Source organism: Mytilus galloprovincialis, chromosome 3, assembly GCF_965363235.1.
Source record: "Mytilus galloprovincialis chromosome 3, xbMytGall1.hap1.1, whole genome shotgun sequence".
Taxonomy (NCBI): Eukaryota; Metazoa; Mollusca; class Bivalvia; order Mytilida; family Mytilidae; genus Mytilus; species Mytilus galloprovincialis.
The window spans coordinates 56,071,955-56,094,928 of NC_134840.1; the positions used below are offsets into that span (position 1 = coordinate 56,071,955).

Consider the following 22,974-nt stretch of genomic DNA (forward strand, 5'->3'; position numbering starts at 1 on the left):
ATTGAAAGTAGACTAGTCCGAAAGATAATCAATCTATCTGCCTTTAAGACTAAATTTCTCCGAAAGAGAGGATAGTATACTTAATTCATACTGACTTCACAGTTCAGCTTACAAGCAAGCTAACCAAAGATTTTACCTTTACCTACGCACTCAATGCATTCTGCTGTAAATCAATATGAAAATAACCCCTGCTTGGTTAACTAGGCCATCACAAAATAACAGTCTGCAGAAAAACACGTCATCCTACCTTGATACATTATTTAGCTTTTACTCCTTCATGTCGGATTATTAGCTCAGAGGCAACAGCTTCAAGTTTTATGGTTTTTGGATAGATCTAGTCGGGGACCCAAACCCATATCCCTTTTATCAATATCAAAATTTGCCTTTTCAGACGCTCACAGAATTGAAAGATCATCAAATAAACTGGTAGAATGCAAAACGTATTGCATATCACAGGCTAATTATTCACAAAGTAGCATACGAAATAAAACCTACTCAAATGTTTATCATGAGAAACGTTCAGAGTATTGGCTATTATGAATAAAACCCAAAGACAGTATACTTTTTAAAGCTTAGTCCTGTTTATTCACAGCTGCTTTTAACATGATACTATCAAAAAGTACTCTTCATAGGTAGAAATAACGCGAAGTTGCCGAAGTTAAACGCTGTCTTGTGTGAGGGGGAAATAACTTAACTGACACACGTATGATTTTAATAGGCTTATAATTATACTATATACTGTGCATTTTTGCTTCTTTACTTGTTTGATTTTACTCCCCTATAGATTTTCTTCAATTTTATTGTGATATTAACCAAACATCAGCTGGAAGAAAAGACAAGACAATCTAATTTAATTTAAATTAACATATTCTTTGAAAATAATTAGTTTCTGAGAGATTGTGTTTTTGCGTCGTCTCTCTTGGAAGCCTATCAGCAATTGCACTTTTATTGGAACCATAATTAAAGATGGATTTTTTGTCATAATACATTCCGCAGCTGTTTTTGGTCAACCAAATGAGAGAAAAAAAGAGTATATGGAGCAATATTTATTAGGTTAAGGTCGTTTTCATGTTAGAACTTTTTACGTTATGAGGAAATTAAGGCAGACTATCTTATCAATTGGATTAACTCGAGGTTCGAGAAGACTAAGCAAACTCCAGACTTACTTCGCAGTTATCCTTTGATACATATCACAAATTTCCAATCTTCTCAACAATATGTTTTATAATATCAGTATGACTGAAACCGATGCAAAATGTGGTACATCTGAAAAGATTCTATTTTATTTTGACTAAATCCCAATCATTACAATATAACGGATGTTGATGTAAAACAACAGCGAATAAGATGATTGATAAATGCATTGAGAATGCCAGAACTAGATAATAATATACATGTAATAACAGTCTAACGACTTTAATAGAAACGGCGATCATTAGAAAAAAATACATGCGTGAAGACAAAATAATCTGAGTGGGAACGTTGAAGTGCTTCAGCAGGGTATATAGAACATATGCATATTTCATGACTTCAATGAATGGTAATTCACAGTGTCCTCTCTTTGATCAAAAGCATAAGCTTACAGGTAAGGTTCAAATGACCATCTTTCAATGATCGCTTGTGATTTAAACTTTATAGATAATGATCTAAATGATGATATAGGCCTTAAATACAAAGCAACCCTCTGCCAAGAAAACCTATTGGGTTTCTACCTTAGGAAACTTTTAATGTTCACATCATATGACATAGATGATGTATTTCATGACTAATCTTAACAACAACAAAAGGTTAACATATGATATACACTACTAAAAATGAACAGGCTATATAAGTCTATAGATGAAGATGAATTATAAGTTATAATTATCCGCCCACACCTGATAGACGAACAGATTAACTTTTGGAAGAACAACAAGTACCATATGTGCTATTCATGTTCACAGTTAAATTGAAAGTCTTATCTACTTCGCTCAAATATCAAATTGCGGGGGTAATTTCATCAGGTAAAAATCAATATCTAAATGTTTACACAAATCCTACCAGGACCCTGACGTGTTTCTTCTCGAGTATCTTTTGTCACAAATAAATTAATTCAAACAGATGCAAAAATGGCTAATTTCTCTGTTATGGCTTTTTGTTCATTCAAGTTACAATTTGTCTATTGAGGCCGTTAACACAGACCAAAACTCCTAACGCACTCAAAAGATTCTACACTTGCACTGATTTTAATTTGTACTGAGTTGGTTCTTCATAGATTTACACTACATTATTGCAATAAAGTACTCAAATGGAGTGTAACTCTTTTAAAATTTGTCTTTAATTAACTTGTACAAATTACAAAAAGAGAAACTTCATTTTTTTCCAAAGTCACAAAGTATATATAGTATGAGTATAACATAATTTAACCGAGAAACTGAAATTGTTTCTTAACAACAAATTCAGCTGTAATTAAATCTACACAATTTGTCAGGCTTTTGTCAATATGGTTAAGAATAATTAGCTCCAGAAAAGGAAGTAAACTAATGCACTTGTAAACCTTTGATCTTTTAATACGTTCTTAAATTGTCCAAACCAATTATGTGAAAGCAAATTTTGTAAGTTTGCACAAAATTCATAAATCGAAATGCAAATGTAAATGTCATTGAATACATTTGAATGTAACACAAAACGAGTCATTTCAGAGAGACACTCATTTGAAAAAAGAAAGATTAATTGATTGATTGATCATTGCATCGGCGCAAAAGGCTATATCGCGGCGAGAGTTCCTTTTTGAACGATATCTTAGCGATATCAAGAAATTGACATACCAATTATCAAACACTTTTTAAAAATACTACAGAGGAAAATAAACCAGTGAAATAAATATTTTCGAACCAATTATTTCAACAGAGATTATTAAAGACCTGAGCATAAACACCATACACCATATATTGACAAACAAGAAGATGGAAAAATCAGCCGCTGTATTATATGGTCATGAACTTGCATGATTTTTAACACATCCAATAAAGGTTTGAATGTGTCATTTGCCTCTGGATATTTACACACAATCTTATTCAAAGAGAATAACAAATTAACAAACCAGGATTATCAGCTATGATTATATTGTTCAATTAGTTCTGTAGTTTGTTATAAATATCCAGAATGACAGTTAAACTTTGTTCGACCCTATAAGAATGTGTTATCTTCCAAAAAGAAGTCAGAGAATACGACCTTTTTTTGGTACAATTCATTTACCTATAATGTCTTCTTTCATTTTCGATCCAAAGAGAGTAAGATCTAATGCTCACCCCACGTCAGAACGAGCGCACTGCCATCCATCAACATTCTGTTATTGATTAGGCTGAATGCAAAAGAAATCACTATCTAATAACGTCAACATTGATAAATTAAATCTGTAATGCAATAATATCTAATGAATAAAAAACGCCATCGCTGCAGGATACCTTTAAAATATGCTATATATTCCTTATTTACTATTTTAATTTCATTCGAAAAACAGCTATTTAGTTGCTTAACAAATTTCAAATTATACGATATTTATAAAGATCTAGATTTAAAATGTATCAATGACGACTGAGAATTTTCCACTTATTGAATTTAGAATAAAACCAGCATTCAATGGCTACAGAGAAGTTATTAGTATCTGAAACCATTGAATATGTGGGGAGTAATATTAATTAAGGTTGTTAATGCATAAAATATTGGAATAAGTTCTATGGATCGCCTGCAAATTGTTGATATATAAATACCACTTTCAATGCATGTACGCACGCACGCACACCCGAACAAACAAAACAACTTAATGTTATAAATCGTTGATGAAGTTGATTTGCAATATCTGATTTATTTGATAAAAAAAGATGTATAAAGAAAAGGTCAATGTTTGCTGTTGATGACTATATTCAAATATACATGTGTTTTGGCTTATGATACTCATTCTTTGATTTTAAACGCACATATATACTTAGTTTGAATGATCTTTAAAACAAAAGTATCATAAAAAGCCTAGTATTGCAATACCCCCAGGATCGGTTCGATCTGCATTTGTGGGAGAAAAAGAGAAAAAAATATATATAAAAGCTAACATTCATTCAGACGCATATTTTTGTGGAAGATATATTACAGTCTGATGAGATTTTGTCAATACTTCAAAATATACTCCAACATGGCAATAAAGTACAAGCACAGGAATCATTACTTCATAAGTTCTAAGATCACATGACGGTTTTGTTGTTAGATGCATATGTTACAGTGTCTCAACTCACAAAAGACATGTCGACTGTGTATTCCTATTATTTACACAGGTTCTAGATTGTCAGATGATACAGGCACATTAGAAGATGATTTCAAAACGGTTTTCTTCGCCTATATAGTCAATAATGTTTTAAAGTTTGTTGCATTGTACTTGAACTTATATGAAATTATAACTTACATCGGGTTTCTATCCATTTCAAATGTCCTAATATACGTCAATCTTCTGTCATATACATTTGACAGAAGGTTGCATGTTTATATTCATTTTACATGCAGCCCAACTGATTATTGTTAATACGCCACAGATTTAACTGCAATTTGAAAAACTCACTACAATTTCCATTTCCGCCGCATAATAATTTTTACACAAGATAAAAAAAAACTAATATACATGATTGCATTTTAAGGTTGTGTCGGTCATTTGTATAAAGCAATGGTTAACTATAGTGATCAGATATACCGCCTTCATTCATTCATAAGTAATACACGTAAATACTTCTATCTTGATTAAAGATAAACAAAAGTACAATACAGATAAACTCCAAGTTTATCATTACACGATGTTTTTGTCATAATATATAGAAATATCTAGCTCTTTTCATCTTCTTCGTAAACGGACAACTTCAGTTAAAAAAAAATACATTGACTGCATGCAAATCTATTTTTTAAATTAAATTTATACATAGTTTACCTTGAGAAATTAGAAGCATTCATATTTCATTCAAGTTCAAATGCAGCCCCATTTTTCGCAACAATCAAAGCATAGGGTCATGCGGCTTTTTTTTTTTAGGGGGGGGGGGGGCATTTACATGGCCTTGTCAATAAATCAATAAATATTTACTTTTTTTTTATTATTATTTAAGTTACCCCAGTTTTGATCCATCTATCAAAAATAGTTATTAAAACCTTAACCTACCAGTCAATTGAAGCACATGAATTCAGTGTCCCATTATTGGGCGATCCTTGATGACGTATAATTATTTACAATATTAGTCCCCTAAAGAGCAAATTAAAAGAGTTAAAGTAGCTAAAATACTTTTAACATTTTTCTAAGCTGGTATATATAAAAGAAATCTCGACCGCTGCCTGTCTACATAAATCGAAAAAAAATGACAACTACTAACAATAGGAAGACAATGAACACAATATACCACAATAAATTTGAGAATGGAAATGGGGAATGTGTCAAAGAGACAACAACCCGACCATAGAACAGACAACAACAGAAGGTCACCAACAGGTCTTCAATGCAGCGAGAAACTCCCGCACCCGGATGCGTCCTTCAGCTGGTCCCAAACAAATATATACTAGTTCAGTGATTAATGAACGCCATACTAAACTCTAAATTGTACACAAATACTTTGTAGGTCTAATTCGACACGCGTGTATACTTTATAGAACGAGTCGACATGTCTGCACGTTTTGTGATGTCAACACCTGATACAAAAGGTTTCCTTATCACGGACAGTCCAGAATACATCACAATTTGATCTCCAGTATAGATTTCGTGTGTGTGTTCTTCTGATACTCTAGATAAAGATAGCTATGTCTATGATCTGTTTGATATGTTATAAGATCACGACTTCATCTGTGTGCATTAATAAAAAACCTTGACGTCCGTTAACTAATTATACTACCTATCGTATATTACAAGAACACTTATGAAGTGCTCAGTAGCACTTTCAATGAGTTTCTTTCACACAAAATTAGTAACAATGCATTTTTAAGCAAAACTATAAATTCATTCATTTTAAGTGGTTTGAAATGATTGCAATATTTGTACTGTACTAATAATAAATTTACAAAAATCTGAGGGTCGTCATGACAGAACAAAACACATCAATGTCGGATTTCTGCTTTCGTACAAGCACTTTTACTACGAAAAGATTTTTGTCCACTTTAAATACCACTTGATAAGGACCCAGTAAAAAGGAAGTGTTATTGTTTGACGAATTTTTACACCCATTCTCTCTTTAAATGACTTTAGTTAACTTTATCTAATAGTTCATAAGTATTTCTCGTTGCTTGTTTTTATATATAGATTATACCGTTGATTTTCCCGTTTGAATGTTTTTTCACTAGTATTTTCTAGGGCCCTTTATAGCTTGCTGTTCGGTGTGAGCCGTGTTGAAGACCGTACTTTAGCCTATAATGGTTTACTTTTATAAATTGTGACTTGGATGAAGAGTTGTCTCACTGGCACCCATACCACATCTTCCTATATCTAATGACCGGACGTGAATATGTACTTATACATCTCAAACAGACAATTGGTTGTCAAATTTGTTGTAAAGACAGATTTGTTGTCGCTTATGGGTCAGTTTTTCATTCAATGACATTGACAGTATTCGGTGTACATTAGAATAGAGTTTTTATAAAAAAATATTTACCAAAATAAAAATCTTACCAAATAGGCCAACTTTTGGTAAATAATTTCCATAGCGTATACAACAATGAATTAAAAGTTAAAAAAAAAAAAAAAAAAACGCTTGATGCATCAAGCATTATGAAATGTAAATTTTCTGCAATGTATCAAATATATAATGCGTTTAAAAACTCGGTGAAGGTGAATGTCTTGTATTCAGTCAGGTCAGATGTTCCATGAGTTTCATGCGATAAGATATAATGAGCATTTTTTTTTATAAAATCCAAATAAAACAATTTTACTGCACCAGATGCACAAATCGATTAATTATGACTTCGGTAATGGCCTGGTTAATATTTTCCTAATACAAACACTGAAGAGTTGTAATTACACAATAAAGGAACCAAAGTATAGCCAAACCAGGGCAAGGAATCAAAATACATAAGGGAGATACATCCTTAATTTCAACTGACTTCTCATGTTCTAGATAGAAGTTTATTCTATATAACTCAAAGTACAGTATATACTATATGTAGCTGGGCGTTTGCTAGATTAAGGGCGAAAAAACATTTTGCATCTAGAAACACCAAAAATAATTTCAACTATCAAAATTCAATGCATGGATCACTAGGATAGATAAGAGGAAGGTTGTCTATAAACCAATGCTAATTCATGAGATATAACTTTGTTTATACAATGCGGGAGATATTATTACAACACTGCACAAAATATAAAATGGAACAGTAAATGATTGCAATCGATTGTATGTATTCTTGTCTATCACTGAGAACCGGGGACTGACCTCTGGGGTTCTATTTTGGTGAACTTGTGTTGTTAGGGTTGTTATCTCATCGACGTTTATCTTGTTACAAATTTATTAAATAGAATATATAGCATTTGTATCTACAAATATAGACAAACACGACCTCTTTTAGATAGATAGATGATATGTATCAGTATTGCAAATCTGGGTCATAAGATAAAAATTATAAACGCCAGAATGACCATCAACATAATAATTCTAATTTGTTAATCAGTCTAGCAAAGAGCTCTATGTATGAAAAGATGTTTCTACTTAAGCATTTCGATGTTTTGATAGAACGATAAACCATGGTAAGGAGCACAATAATGATTATAAGATCGTGTGTTTTACAGATGTTCTGTGGGTTAAGTTGCTCGTACTTTCCATCCTACAGAATAAGCGATAATCCATGTATTATTAAAAATGATACAAAAACTAAAATAATGGGGGAAACGTACTTGTATAAACCTAAATTGAATTACATAGAAACAGACGTCCTGAACTGAACTTAAAAAATTTTGCTGTTATCAAAATACATAATAACTTCAGAGTGAGTATAGCTTAAGCACAGAAGTAATTTATACTTGGTTTATGGTAGCAAAACGTCCAAGAGCCTCTTCGAAGCACTAATATTCTCCAAATAAAAACGTGAACATTGCTTTACTTCGCATAGTCTGTATCCAAAGACTTCATTTACTTCTCCAAATAAATAGCCTTATGAGAACGATTTCCACGTATTGAGCTTCTGTCTTATTATGCAGGATATATAAATACTCGGCCACGTTTTGTCGAAATGGGGACATTAAACCAAAAACCTCGTTTAGGGAAAGTGCATAGGTCTCTACAGGTTAAAGATTACTTTCATCTATATATCTAGGCACAACCAACACAGTCTAGTATTCAAGTGGGAGTAAAAATAAAATCCCGCAATTCTTCGTCGAATGGACCTATTTGATTTATTACTCTTTTGTTCTCGTACAGCCTAAAGAATGAAATATTAGCATATGTAGGTTTATTAGACAGTAATTGGATAGTATAGTATCACTAAAAGTATTTCGTACAGTACCAGCACTAATATTTAGTTTTATAGCATTGATGAAGCCTGAAGTAGCAATTTGTAACTCATATGATAGAGCTGCTATGTTAGACGGCATATAAGGCTGATTGACTCTCTTCACACTTTAAAATTGTTGGATGTGTATATGATTTTGCCTCTTGTAATGATTATTTTCTCAAAATCTTACATTACATAAATAGGTTGAACAAAAAACCTACAGTAAAACTGTTTAGAAAAACAAATAAACAAAACATTATACTGACATTCATCTTCATAAAGCTTGTGAATGTCAATTTGCAATCCTTAAGTGTAACTGTGCTAATTTCTTCCTGTCAGAATAGCGCGGTATCTGATCAATGGAGTAACCCTACCATCAGAGATGAATTAGAGAACAAGTAACTGTAGATGGGTATTTATTAATTTGTTTTGTTAGCTTTGGACCATTTGTTTTTCATTTAAGAAAATTTCATTCATTAGTTATTATATTCATGAAAGTTTCAAATTAAAGTAATATTTTAATCCGTTTTTCCAACCGTTATCAATACAAGAACTTATGTCTTACATTAATGTTATAGGAAGTTCGTTATAATAAGTTTTAAAATAACAAGATTTTTTATAAACTATAAATAATTTATAGCATATGAATAATGAAACTTAAAAAGCAAAACGAAACTATAGGTCATTGTCCTCATTTTTCAGATATAAGCCATCGGAGATCATCGAAAATTTGTCGGGAAATGATTTTCTATAGATTTTTCATAATTTAACATTGGCACATTTTCTCTTTCAAAATCCATTAAAAAAATAACAAGGATTTGATGAAATGTTCAAAAATGTTTTTTTAACTTTATGATAATAAATTTATATGAAAAGAAATGAAGGGGTTAGCATTCAAAATTTTAAATGACACAACATAAAACCAGAGAATTCTGAATACCTAACAAAAAGTCAAAACCAATAGCATGAAACATCCTTAAACAAACTTGAAGCATTGTTTGGTAATGATCTCTTTGTGGTTTCAATGCCAGTAAAAAAGACCGTTGAAAAGATGAAACGTGTAACACAAAAGTAATTTTTGTATAGGATCATAGCTTTAGTTTAAAATCTTGGTCAAATAGATTTTACGTATAGTTGCACTTTAGAAGGCGTTAAGTAAATGAAAAATGTTAGAACTGTGCTTTTGGTCGATTGTATGTCCCTATAAAGGCAACAGTAGTATACCGATGTTCAAAACTCATAAATCGATAGAGAAAAAACAAATCCGGGTCACAAACTAAAGATTTACAGATCTTAATTTGCCAACAAAGTCTCCTTGAAATTCTTAAATATATTTTTTGCTAAATGTATTTGTTAGAATGTTTCGAGTGTAAGACATATATGCATACAAAATGTTATGTAACTAAACTACTTTGAAATAAATAAAAGATTTTAACACTTGTTTAAGCCAATATTAAATTATCCTTTTGTTATGTATAATTCTGCGGAGTTGGAACAAGTTACACCCTGGATCGCAGTTTCGTGCACTACATTTTTCCAAGTGAGAAATTGAAGAGTGCCTTATTATAATAGTTTAAGGTTGTAGTTTTTGTTTATCAATAACATATTCCTCAGAATAAAAGAATAGATTTATGTTTTATTTACCATGATTGTTCAAAACGAAAAATGTTTATTGACATATGTAAGTGTTATCTTTACCAAAAATACAGTCCGTTGGAAAACTCAATATGACATCCAAAATAATCTGCTTCAAATATCATCGACCATAATCATATTCATGGTAATTTGATTTCACATGGACAGTTGTCATGAATCCACACAGTCTACGAACAATAGCAACAATAGATGTGCAATTATTTCCTGTAAATAATGCAATCATTCATATTATGCTCAAAATAACGCGTCATTCGTTCTTTTGTAATGGTGTGTAGGAAGGAAGTGAAAACTAATTCATTTCATGTCTCCTATATTATGACATTTTCTTTCAGTGTTGTTTGGCTCTGTACAGGGACAAAAAGCTGTTCCTCGTGGTTAACCGTAGACCTTAATACGAGTACTGGACTATAACTATGTAGATTGAATTAACAAAACCATAGTAAAACAGCGGACTATACGGTATGGGTTTTCTCGATGTTGAAGGCCGTATAGTTGCTTACATCCACTTCATTTGAACTGTGATGGATTTGCTCATTGGCAATCGTAACACATCTCCTTATTTTTATCTTGACAAGTTGATAACTTTGGCCCCTTCGCAATAAAAAAGCAGACATAAAAATTTACGCTGTGATTTATAATGAATACATTTTCTACAGTATTTATCATGTATGTACAACAATGTCATTAATGTGCATACGAGCTACAGTCATAAGCAATGATAATTGTCTCTATCAAATCTTCAAGATGCAAGATTTCTACAAGAGTATAGGAATAAGTTATACCAGATTATATTGTTATTACAATTTCCAATCTCATTTTGTGACTAAACCCCTATGTTATTGTTACGTAATTAGTATACAATAGATTTACTCCGCAATCTTATTAAATAAACGGTAGACTGTATCGAAAATTTAAGATAACACATTGTTTTGAAATATTTAATAAAAAGAGATCTTCATAAATTTCGACGTCATAAACGTTTTTTTCTGGAATTACCTTTATCACGAACGGTCAAACCTAAAATAGCAAAATTTCTCTTATGTCAACATTGTATTAGGAAGTTTTAATTTGTAATGAAGGATTTTAGAAACAACTATTGTTAATCATGTCAATACCAAAACACAGACCACTGAGCTGATGATATCTCTATGAACTTACAGTCCACCAGCCATTGTGGAAAAAAACTGGAACAGAAATTCATCATCATGTATAAATCTTAGAATGCAATGGTGTGCTTCATTTACAATTTTTTCAATCCATTTTCATTTACACTCACATTTATTCTCTACAACAGGAATAAGCCGTTTTGATGTATATAGGTCGAGTTCAATAACAGTGTTGTTTTACAGATTTTCAGATTACAATTTTAGATAAAAAAACAACCTTTTATATAAGCAAATACTTTAACACTACTGACTTGTATAAATGTTAAATAAGTTGGAGAACCAAATAGTTGAGTGGAATACATACTATTCATTCTTAAAAACCAGGACATTTTCTGGGTACAATTGAAGGAGAAAAAAATCCTTGGTCTGTAAAGGAAAATAGGGAAATAGCATTGATATTATATGAAAAAAGAAAATCTAATACTGTCGAACAAGTGAGAGGTTCAGCGCTATAACACCAGGTTCTATCCACCATTTTAAACATATTAAGAAAATGTTGTACTAAGTCAGGAATATGACAGTTGTTATCCATTCGTTTGATGTGTTTGAGCTTTGGGTTTTGTCATTTCATTAGAGACTTTCCGTTTCGAATTTTCCTCGGAGTTCGGTATGTTTGTGACTTTACTTTATACTATAAAAAGAACGGAAATGCTATTCTTTTATTTGCTTGATTTTTAATAGAATTCGGACTTTTTCAAATAATTAGATACATTCAATTTCTTTTTAATTCAAGACATTATGATAGATTTTTTACATTAAAATTTTGCAACACTCAAATTATGCAGTTTGCAAGGTTACTTCAACGTTAAAAAACTCTAATCGGCAATATATTACAGAGATAACAAATACAAAATAATATTTTTTCCAATTGTAGAAAAATATGTAAATCTTTTTTTTCTTTTGCTGTTATGTAAAGAACAATCCACTTTAAAAAGTGGACCGCTGTCGTCAAACTTAAGAGTGAGATTATTTATTATGCTATCAATCATACTATTAAAACAGATGTCATGTTATTTCCATATTATGTCAACGAATTGTTTTAAAGAAAAGCAAATTTTTACAAATAATGAATAATAAAAAAATCATTACTAAAGTCCAGGACAAAGTAAGGACAAAATGTTTGAAATAATGCTCAAATTGATAAGTAAAAAAGTCATTACAAACGTACAGAACGAAGAAGGGCAAATGTTTGAAATAATGCTCAAATTGATAAGTAAAAAATCATTACAAAGGTACAGAGCAAGGTAAGGGGAAATGTCTAAAATAATGCTAACATTGATAAGTAATAAAAGAAAAATAATCTCTTACCTGTAGTAATGAATAGCAGCTTAATAATACAATTGTATGATTGAGAGTAGCCAGATAGATGGTTCCAATATGTGATAATTGTTCATCACTGCACAACAACGACTGATCGCCAATACTCTCACATTGATTTTACTCCGTCTTAGTTCATCAGTGTATTACAGCTCAAAAATGTTAATTACAACTAAATACCTGGACTTGAAAATACTCGCATCCTAATCTGTAAAAATCGAAATCAAAAACGCGTGAAAAATCTTAACTTCAAAATTATTGTGACTATAATTGATATCTAAATGAAATCTAAACACTTTCAAGTTATAATCACATGTAATTTATCATAGTTTTTCTCAATGTTATAAACCTGCGTTTTGGTCTGACCGTAACGGTTAATTATAGTTTATCTCAAACATACAAATACTAATGGGATTAAAGGTGAAAAGAAAGTGATTCTAAAATAAACTTTCTATACCTAAATTAAATTTTAAGCAAATAAATTTTATGGATAATTAGTAAGCACAATGTACTTTGAAAAGTATCGAATAAAAGTTTATTTAATCAGAAAGCAAATAAAACTTGTATAGAGTTTTTTTTTAAATATCTTATATTCTTGTACATGTGGATATAAACAGTACTTAAACGTTAAAATTATTGTGTAAATAATGAAATAGTTCTGTGCGTGACATGAACGAATGACAAATTGTTTTAGTGAATTATCTTTATTCTTGTAAGCACGTAGAATTGTAACAACATTATGATTTGTGACATAAGAGCATTATATAATACATACCAATGCTACATAGCAGTGATTTTGATCATACACTACTAAATTTTTACACTTTTTGTAATAGAGAGAGGCAATTTGAGCGAGGGTCGAAATATGGAACGAAATTAAACTACGTTGAGCATTTGGGGACTAGCAACCTTACTTCAGATTAAAGGTATATGAATGGACAGTCAAGTTCTGTAATAATATCATTTTTAGCATTGAATATTTGTAAAATTTGAGATGCTGTTTTTGAGAACTAGTTAGTAGACTATTTAGAAGTCATCAAATAGTCTTCTGATACCTTTTGAATCATTTTGCTTTCATCGATTAACTGTTGAATATATGATAGTCATAAGAAGCCAAGCGTAAATTGGTTAACTCCAGTTTAATCTTACATGTGACCGATATCCATATAAATATTCAAAAATCGTATTGCATATCTTTATATACTTTAAAATGAAATTAAAAAAAAGTAATTTATCACAAAACCAAATACAGACTCAAGACCTTTTATGATATCTTATAGTTAAAGTTAAACAATGAGATGATTTCAGTGTTCCCATTGTCAACTCTCCATTTTTAGTAATAGCAAACCCGCTTTTTGGCATTTAAATGTCTCAATTGATATGTCCTCCTAACGCAAAACTTCTCCAGTTGGGCTATGAGAAACAACGACTGAAATCGACACTGTTTAAGGAGGTAGATGTAGATTAAGGGAAATAACTCTTAAACTTCCGTTTGTGTCAACCATTTTCATAAATATATTCTAAGCTCCAAGGTTACATAGATTATTTCCAATCTGGTTCAGGTATAAATGCTTAAAATACATTGATGAAACTTGAATTTTACAAGCGTATAACTGACTTAAAGAGTTATCTCCCTGAACCAAGGTCTACCCCCTTAAGTATTACGACCACCACATCGTTAATGGTTTACTGATACGACGTGTTTGTGTCGTCTGATCTGCAAATTTGCCAATTCTGTCCAATTCCTATCATGAGTCTAGCAAGGCGGGTGATATATGCATAGTAGGAGACATTACTCTGTCGACGCACCAGGTCTCGCTCCGTTCGGAGTTGCCATTCCCTAAATTTTATTTTGGTTTGTATATTAAAAGAAAAGAAAGTATAATCACAAAAATACTGAACTCCGAGGAATATTCAAAACGGAAATTCCCTTATCAAATGGCTTAATCAAAAGCTCAAACACATCAAACGAATGGATAACAAAACTGTTTTTTTTCAAGATTTAAACATCGATAAACTACTGTTGCCACTGTGACTGTTGCCAATATGACAGTTGCCACTGTGACTGTTGTCAATATAACAGTTGCCATTGTGACTGTTGCTAATATGACAGTTTCCACTGTAACTACTGCCTTTTATACACATAGATAAAGTCAACTATTATATAGTATATCACTGTTCTATAGTCATAAATCGATTAAGCAAAATCAAATCCGGATTACAAACTAAAACGCAAATATGCAAAATAAAAATCCATAGTTAAAGTGCACTCATTATGAAAAAAACAAAACAATCGTCAATCTTTCACCAAATATTGACACTCTTTTAATAAAAATCTATCTTTTAGGCGTAGATGGTAAAGCAGCAGTTCAAACAATAAAGAAACTGACCCTTTCGAAAAAGCGGTGTTCATCTCAAGTTTCAATAGTAAGGTTCATCTTTCATTATCTTGTTTTCTGTGTAATATATTTGGTCTGTTACTAACTATTTTATCTTTTTCGTTTGACCATGGTTTGATTCGCTTCAACTTGTGGTTTTTATTGCAATTTTGGTATCACGCACCCTCTAATTAAACCAAATTGCAAATTCTTAAACCTTATTTGAATATTTCTAAAAAGGAATTAAGCTCCAAAACCAAAGTGCAAGTATCGTCAGTGACATCTTCAATAAAATACAAGCGTAACCAATGATTATTTCCTTTAGTTTGAAAATATATGAGCCTACATTTTGCAATTTTCATCTTTTGTAAGTTGAAAACACAACATTGCAATGGCTTGCGCCAACACATTTACAACGATTGGCATCACTGGTTGCAAGAACATTCGTTTTGTTAAGTTTGAAGAAAGCAAAATTTAAGGTGTCTAGGAGAGTACAATGTTAGAAAAAAACAAACCGATTAACTAGTAATATCAATTATCGTAAAAAGGATCGATGATACACAAACGAATTGACAGTTTTCAATGGCTATCAGAAATTGCTAACTGAAATGAAATAGTTAATCAAATCGTTTACGATTATACCCACTACTACATTGAAATGAATAACATACTTTATTCTATATCCCACGAAAAAGACATAATTCTATGTGGCAAATATAGAGACAGACATCAGGTTCATTGGACATCTACGAAGCACATTACGAGGCACTTAAAGCAATAAACCTCGTCATTCATCAATAACACTATATAATATAAATAAAACGTATTTATTGCTTATGTTTTTACTGAATGTCTTAGTTAGATAAAAAGACAAACCGATATAATTCATTAAATTATCGGAGGTCGTATTAATGTGTGCTTTACATGATGAACAAATGGTCAATACTAAATCAATATAGTCCAGTTTTCAATGCAGTGGACACCATATAACTAGTTGTTTTTCTATTCCAATTCCCATATTTATCTGTCACATATAATGATTTTTTTGTCAGGAAAAATTATATAATGAAATCAAAAATGTTAAAAATGTAGGGAGAGGGACTTTGATACCCCCCTTCTAGATTTAGATAAAGGGTTACTTAACTATAGGGCGCAATTTAGTCAAAATCATTGTATTCTAGAAACTCCGGAAAATTTCAGGACCTCCATAAATCGAATTCATGATCAGATTTAAAAATCATTTTAACTTCCATCGTCCATAATTCAATTTCGCTTCATACTAGACGTTATCTGAAATGGCATTTTAGCAACAAAAAAAGGGATTTCTATATGAACAGACAAAGATTATAACTTCAAAAGAAACATAAATGTCATAACATAAATGGTTGGGTTTATATCACATCATATATGTAGACATTACAAATAACGGGTTCTTATCTGTAGTTTTGAAGTAGATCTGGTTCAACATGAAAGTACCAAAAGTGCTGGCGTTTATTCATAATCTAAAGGCAGTGGCTATTCGTCCGGCTAGCATTCGTCCGGCTAGCCGGACAAATAGTCAAAACATGTCTATTCATCCTGTAAGCCGGACAAATAACATTTTTATGGTATTTTGCTATTTGTCCTGCCAAAAATATAATGGTGAAGATATAACATCGTGATTAAGGAGAAATACGCTGAGTATAGTCATGAGAACTTTTGTTTAAAATCGTTTATCAACATCTATGCAGCAAATACACTTTTGAATTAGTTACAGATAGTCTTGGCCAAAAAATGTGCAAATAATTTCCTTTTATTCACCAAACAAATTAAAATGCAAATGTATATGCTACAAAGTATCTATACTATTAAACGAGAAGACCTCATTTTGTGTGTCGCTTCTCTTCCTTCCACGATTAATTAATCACCATGCCTCTGTGTTCTATAGGTAACATGCATAGTCACATTTGTCATCCATTCTTATTATTATTCAGATTGAGTTATTTTTGGAGAAAAACGACAAAAAAGGAGTCCGGATATTGATTCTGTCATCGGACTGACTTTTAGTCATAGATAAGAATTCCGGTTTATCACAACCAATCGTATTATAGATAACAAAAATCGAAAAATAAATAAGCCAATAAGAGCGTTCTCCATATCATTGTGTTTAGATCGCAAGAACCACAACTGTTATACCTCCTTAGAGAGTACAATTATTTTACGCGTTTTATCTACATGTAAAATACGATTATGCTACTTTAATATATAGATCCTCTCTGTATTTTGTCTACTGTTTTCTTTGAAATGTTTACTATTTAAGGGGTCATACCAGTTGCATATATATTAAAATAAATAATACATTTGGAAACAAGAATGTGTCCATAGTATACAGATGCCACCTCGGCACTATATTTCCTAAGTTTCGGGTTGATTGGACTTCAACTTAATCAAAAACTACCTCGACCAAAAACTTTAACCTGAAGCGGGACAGACGGACGGACGTCACGAACGAACGAACGAACGCACGGATGTACAGACTAGAAAACATAATGCACATAAATGGGACATAGAAATTTATTGTTGAAAGTGAAAGTAGTGATTTGGCAAAAATGAAATTAGGGCAGAGACTAGAGGGAGGCAGGACCTTTTTCGGGACTTCGGGATCGGGTGTTTTTAAGCTCGGGATCTGGGGATTGATTAATACGGGATCCGGGAATATATTTTTCGATTTCGGTATTTCGGGATATGAATTTCTTTAAATTCTGCATCTCGGGATTTCATGTTTTTAAGACCGGGATTTCGGGATCAGGACCCCTCCGACCACCCCTCAAATTAGCCTTAGTCGGTCTTAGTCATTTATACAAGATTCATATCCTACCATTGGCATGTTAATAAGGCTATCAAAAGAAAAAAGCACTGATGGATCCGATTGTCCTAGAAGCATACATTATAGACTAATAATGGTCTATGTATAAGTAGTTACATTTATTTTATGTTTGAAGCGGTGCAAATTTTTTGATTTAATTTGACTTTTACCAAAAGATGCATTGTAGCAACGGAGAAGAATAATTGTGGTATGAGGCCAGAAACACGAAAATAGTTGAATTTAACAGAAAGGAAACAAATATCGGACTTTGGAAAAAGGGAGAGGGCTTTTGATACCTTTTCTGAAATTATACATGATACATAATTATCTTTTACAAACATCATCCTACAACAGTTAACAAGCTGTATGCCCGCGATTTCGCGGGTGTGTTCTAGTATATTTTATTCAGACATTTTTATTCTTCAGGAGTTTTGGGGAGGGCAAACACGACTCATTTTGTTTTTTATTTGTTCTACCTATGAATTTCATGTAAGGTAAAGAGTCTGACCACTGATTATTGGCTTCAATAGACATCTATGATTCCGAAAGAAGATTCTGAATTTATTGTTTCCTTGAATATAAAAAAGAAGATGTGGTATGATTGCAAATGAGACAACTCTCCACAAGGGAAATTTGTTTCAAATCTGGTCGTTTAAAATGTTTGGGTTTTTAAACTCATAGGAAATAAGAGAGAACGGTAGGCACGTGTAACCTTCCCCAAAAGTAAGATTGAGTTTACTGTGATAGCGATAATTTGTGTAAATTATGCATCTTCATTTGGAACTAGTTAAAAAGTGAATTCTTCATAAATTTGATACTTTTGAACTTTCACTGACAAACTGTTTGGTCATAAATTGTCATTATATTGTGAAACTATTCAGTATTTTGTCGTAATGACGTTACGCACAGTATTGGTGAACCCTACTAGTTCCGCGTTTTTTCTTCCTAATTTGAGCATGTCTTTTCGATGGCGTCAACTTAGGCAGTATCCTTCATCATAAATTAGTTCAATCGAAAATACCTCCTTATTTCAAAGACCAGTCTGTACCAATCATTTCTTATACCTATACCAAACCTATTGCAACTAAAATTTTCAATTACAAACACGTTTTGCAGGATCTCGATATTGACAACTTCAAGTCTAAACCTCCTGATTGCACTTGTGCTAGTTTCCAATTCACATATAATCCTGCTGGCCACGTTATTACTGGTGACCTCAACATTGTTAATAACACTTCTATACGAAATGTGTTATCGAAAGGTCCGAAATATCGTGAGCCTAAATCCATCAATTGGAAATACAACTTTAAAATTTTGATGGACTCAGTTGAGGATTATGCCAGGCAATGGGCTAAGCGCGAGAAGGAAGACGTAGACACTCTTTCCGAATGGATTAAGGCAGTGAGGTCGTTGATACAAATCAGAATTAAGAAACTGGATGGGTCTATCAATGCCCATGCTACGTCAATCTTTAAAGACCCAAATGTTGCGAAGCATCTTTCCTACCTCCATGACAAATATGTTGTTGTCCCCGCAGATAAATCCCCAAACAACATCGTTTTTGTGTGTAAAACTCATTACATTAACTGCTTGATAAACGAATTAGGTATTGACAATTCACTTGGAAACTCAACATATACCCTCACGACACTTACCAAAGAGGAAATCCTGGATAATCATAGGTCTGTTCTGTGTTCCTTTTGGAATTTCAACCAAAGATGAAGAACTGGATCTGCCATCACTATATTGGATACCTAAACTACATACGTGTCCTTACAAACAACGGTATATTGCTGGGTCTTCCAAGTGCTCTACGAAACCTCTTTCGAAATTATTAACATCTATTTTATCAGCAATCAAAGACGGGCTTCAAAGTTATTGTGAAACTGCCTATTCTAGAGGGGGCGTGAATCAGATATGGATACTCAAAAATTCCAAAGATCTTTTAGAGTACATACAATCTAACTCTCTTTCATCGTGTAACAGTATTAAAACATTTGACTTTTCTACTCTTTACACTAGTATTCCACATTCCAAACTAAAAGACAAATTGAAAGAGTTGGTATTGCTTTGCTTCGTAAAAAAGAATGGCCAACGTAGATACAAGTATCTTGTCTTAGGGAGGGATAAATCCTACTTTGTAAAGGATCACTCTGATTCGAACAAAAAATTCTCTGAAACTGATATTATCAAGATGCTTGATTTCTTGATTGACAACATATTTGTTACGTTCGGAGGACGTGTTTTTCAACAGACTGTCGACATTCCAATGGGAACAAAATGTGCCCCTCTACTTGCCGACTTGTTTCTTTATTATTATGAGGCTGACTTCATGCAGGAACTTCTTAGGAAGAAAGATAAGAAGTTATCAATATCCTTTAACTCTACTTTTCGCTACAAAGATGATGTTCTTTCACTAAATAATTCAAAATTTGGGGACTATGTGGAACGCATCTATCCAATCGAACAAGAGATAAAGGACACTACAGATACAGTTAAGTCGGCCTCATATCTTGACTTACATCTAGAAATTGACAATGAGGGTCGGTTGAAAACAAAACTTTACGACAAAAGAGATGATTTCAGCTTTCCAATTGTGAACTTTCCATTTCTAAGTAGCAACATTCCAGCAGCACCTGCATACGGGGTATATATCTCCCAACTGATACGATATTCCCGTGCTTGCATTTCCTATCATGATTTTCTTGATAGAGGGTTGCTGCTCACAAGGAAGCTATTAAACCAAGAGTTCCAAATGGTGAAGTTGAAATCATCCCTTCGTAAATTTTACGGACGCCATCACGAGTTGGTTGACCGTTATGGAATAACCGTTTCACAAATGATATCGGATATGTTCCTTACGTCGTAACTACAATCCCCTTCCCTTTCATAAATGTGACCTACCGAATTAGACTATTTACCGGATGTGTTATCACATAAGCAACACGACGGGTGCCACATGAGGAGCAGGATCTGCTTACCCTTCCGGAGCACCTGAGGTCACCCCTAGTTTTTTGGTGGGGTTCGTGTTGTTTATTCTTTAGTTTTCTATGTTGTGTCGTGTGTGCTGTTGTTTGTTTGTCCTTTTCATTTTTAGCCATGGCGTTGTCAGTTTGTTTTAGATTTATGAGTTTGACTGTCCCTATGGTATCTTTCGTCCCTCTTTTAGAATAAATGAAAACTGGTATGATATGTAATGCCTAAAAGACTATAGTTTTATAGTAATATCTTTGAAATAATAAAATTATAACAAAATTAAATCAAATAACCCTAAAGGGAAAAAAACGTCAAAAAATATGAGCGTAATAGTGGAAGATATTAGCAAGCAAAATCAAGGGAATTGTGCAAATGATGATACAAGCATGAAAATTAGCACGAAGCATCATTATTATATCCTTTTTAAGAAAAAACTGCTGGCCATAAGAAAATTTCATTTTTTCAAGATGGCCAAAACCTTTTCTAAAATGGCTGATTTTTTTTAGATTGAAATACTTATTTTTCTGGAAAACGTTTTCTTTGACCGTCTCTGAGTAAAAAATACTACCAGGTTTGATGGATACCTTCTAAACATGTGACGTTTGTACTAGAAAAAAATATTTGACATGTTCTTGGTTTGCGCATGGGTTAAAATGTTAAATTCACACACACACATTTGAATTATATAATTACATGCTTAGAGCTTTTGAATTTCTAATGATGTTATGAATTTGTTTGATAACATTTTTTAAGGTTATGATACACATGCGTTTAACAATTTCGCGCATGCGCAAACTATTTATTAATAAAGAACGAATTACACGCACTGCAAGGGCACAATGATGGAAATCGTAGTTCATCTAACAGATGAGGATTTGAATATCTTAAACATATCTTGATCGTCATTCATTCCTCTAGGCATCTAGTATCTATTCGAGTATGAAGTGTTGCTTTTGATGCCACTGTTTGGAAAAAAACGCCCTTTCAGTTGTAATGATCAAGCATTCGATGGATAAGATGAAAAAGGTGGTTAATTTTCTAAATATCGGGCAAACAGTTGGAAAGGCCAGACTTGTACGAAGAACATACGTTTATCGTCATCTTTGGTGGATTGTACATTAAAATGGCTTGTTTTGCGTATTCAATTATAATCTTGGTGCCTTTGGTGACTATTTTACAACACTGGGTCGATGCCACTGCTGGTGGACGTTTCGTCCCCGGGGGTATCACCAGCTCAGTAGTCAGCACTTCAGTGTTGACATGAACATCAATTAAACAGTCATTTAAATAAATTTCCTGTTTACAAAACTTTGATTTTTGCGCAAAAATAAAGTATTTTCTTATCCCAGGAGTAAATTACCTTAGCCGTATTTGGCACAACTTTTTGGAATCTTGGTTCCTCAATGCTCTTTAACTTTGTACTTGTTTAACTTCTATGGCTGGTTTATATGAGCCTCACTGATTAGTCTTAAGTAGACGAAACGCGCGTCTGGCATATAAAAATATAATGCTGGTGCCTTTGGTGACTATTTTAAAATTCTGAGTGATATATTGCTATACACCTAGAATAGCAGATGCTTTTCATGTATGTTCAAATGTAATTAGGAATAGACACGCGCATCAGATAACTTCATATGTGGTTTGCTTGAATTGACAATGCCAGCCGTTATGAAAGCATTAACACAGAACATATAGTTCATGACTCTGTGACGTTCAAGTATGACTGGGATCAACGGGTGTAAGGAAAGCGAGTCATATCGACCATAGTTTATTTCTGGCGTTCAATTATGAATAAAGAACTTCATGCTCCTTCGGTAGTACGCTCATTTCACGAGTCAGATATCGTAATTTACAAACAGTCCATATCAAGCATGATACCAATGTTGGTCTTGATCGTGTAAATCATGCTCGATGTTACTCATCTACATCCAAGATATGGCTTCCCTTCAACAACATCACCCACACGTGGCTATGAAATTTGCAAATGGTAATTTTTACTGTACGTAAGACAAGCAAGTTGATTTCTTTAATTACAATTAATCAGACACAAACACAGAATAATAAGTCGTGAACGGCGATGTTGGTACCATACGTTTTATCGAAGATCCCTTCGAGACGAAAGATTGTAGCTGGACCAGAAGTCAGTAGACTGGTAGAT

At 32.6% G+C, this 22,974-nt stretch overlaps 1 protein-coding gene across 2 annotated transcripts in view; it reads right to left on the reverse strand.

The window, feature by feature from the left end:
* The window catches only part of LOC143068385 (muscarinic acetylcholine receptor M2-like), a 36,529-nt gene extending 23,556 nt beyond the window's left edge, over positions 1-12,973 (reverse strand). For both annotated transcript variants that reach the window (XM_076242392.1, XM_076242393.1), the window contains exon 1: positions 12,609-12,973. The gene's annotated coding sequence lies outside the window, so the exon portion shown is untranslated. The remainder of the gene's footprint in view (positions 1-12,608) is intronic.
* Positions 12,974-22,974: the final 10,001 nt, after the last annotated feature.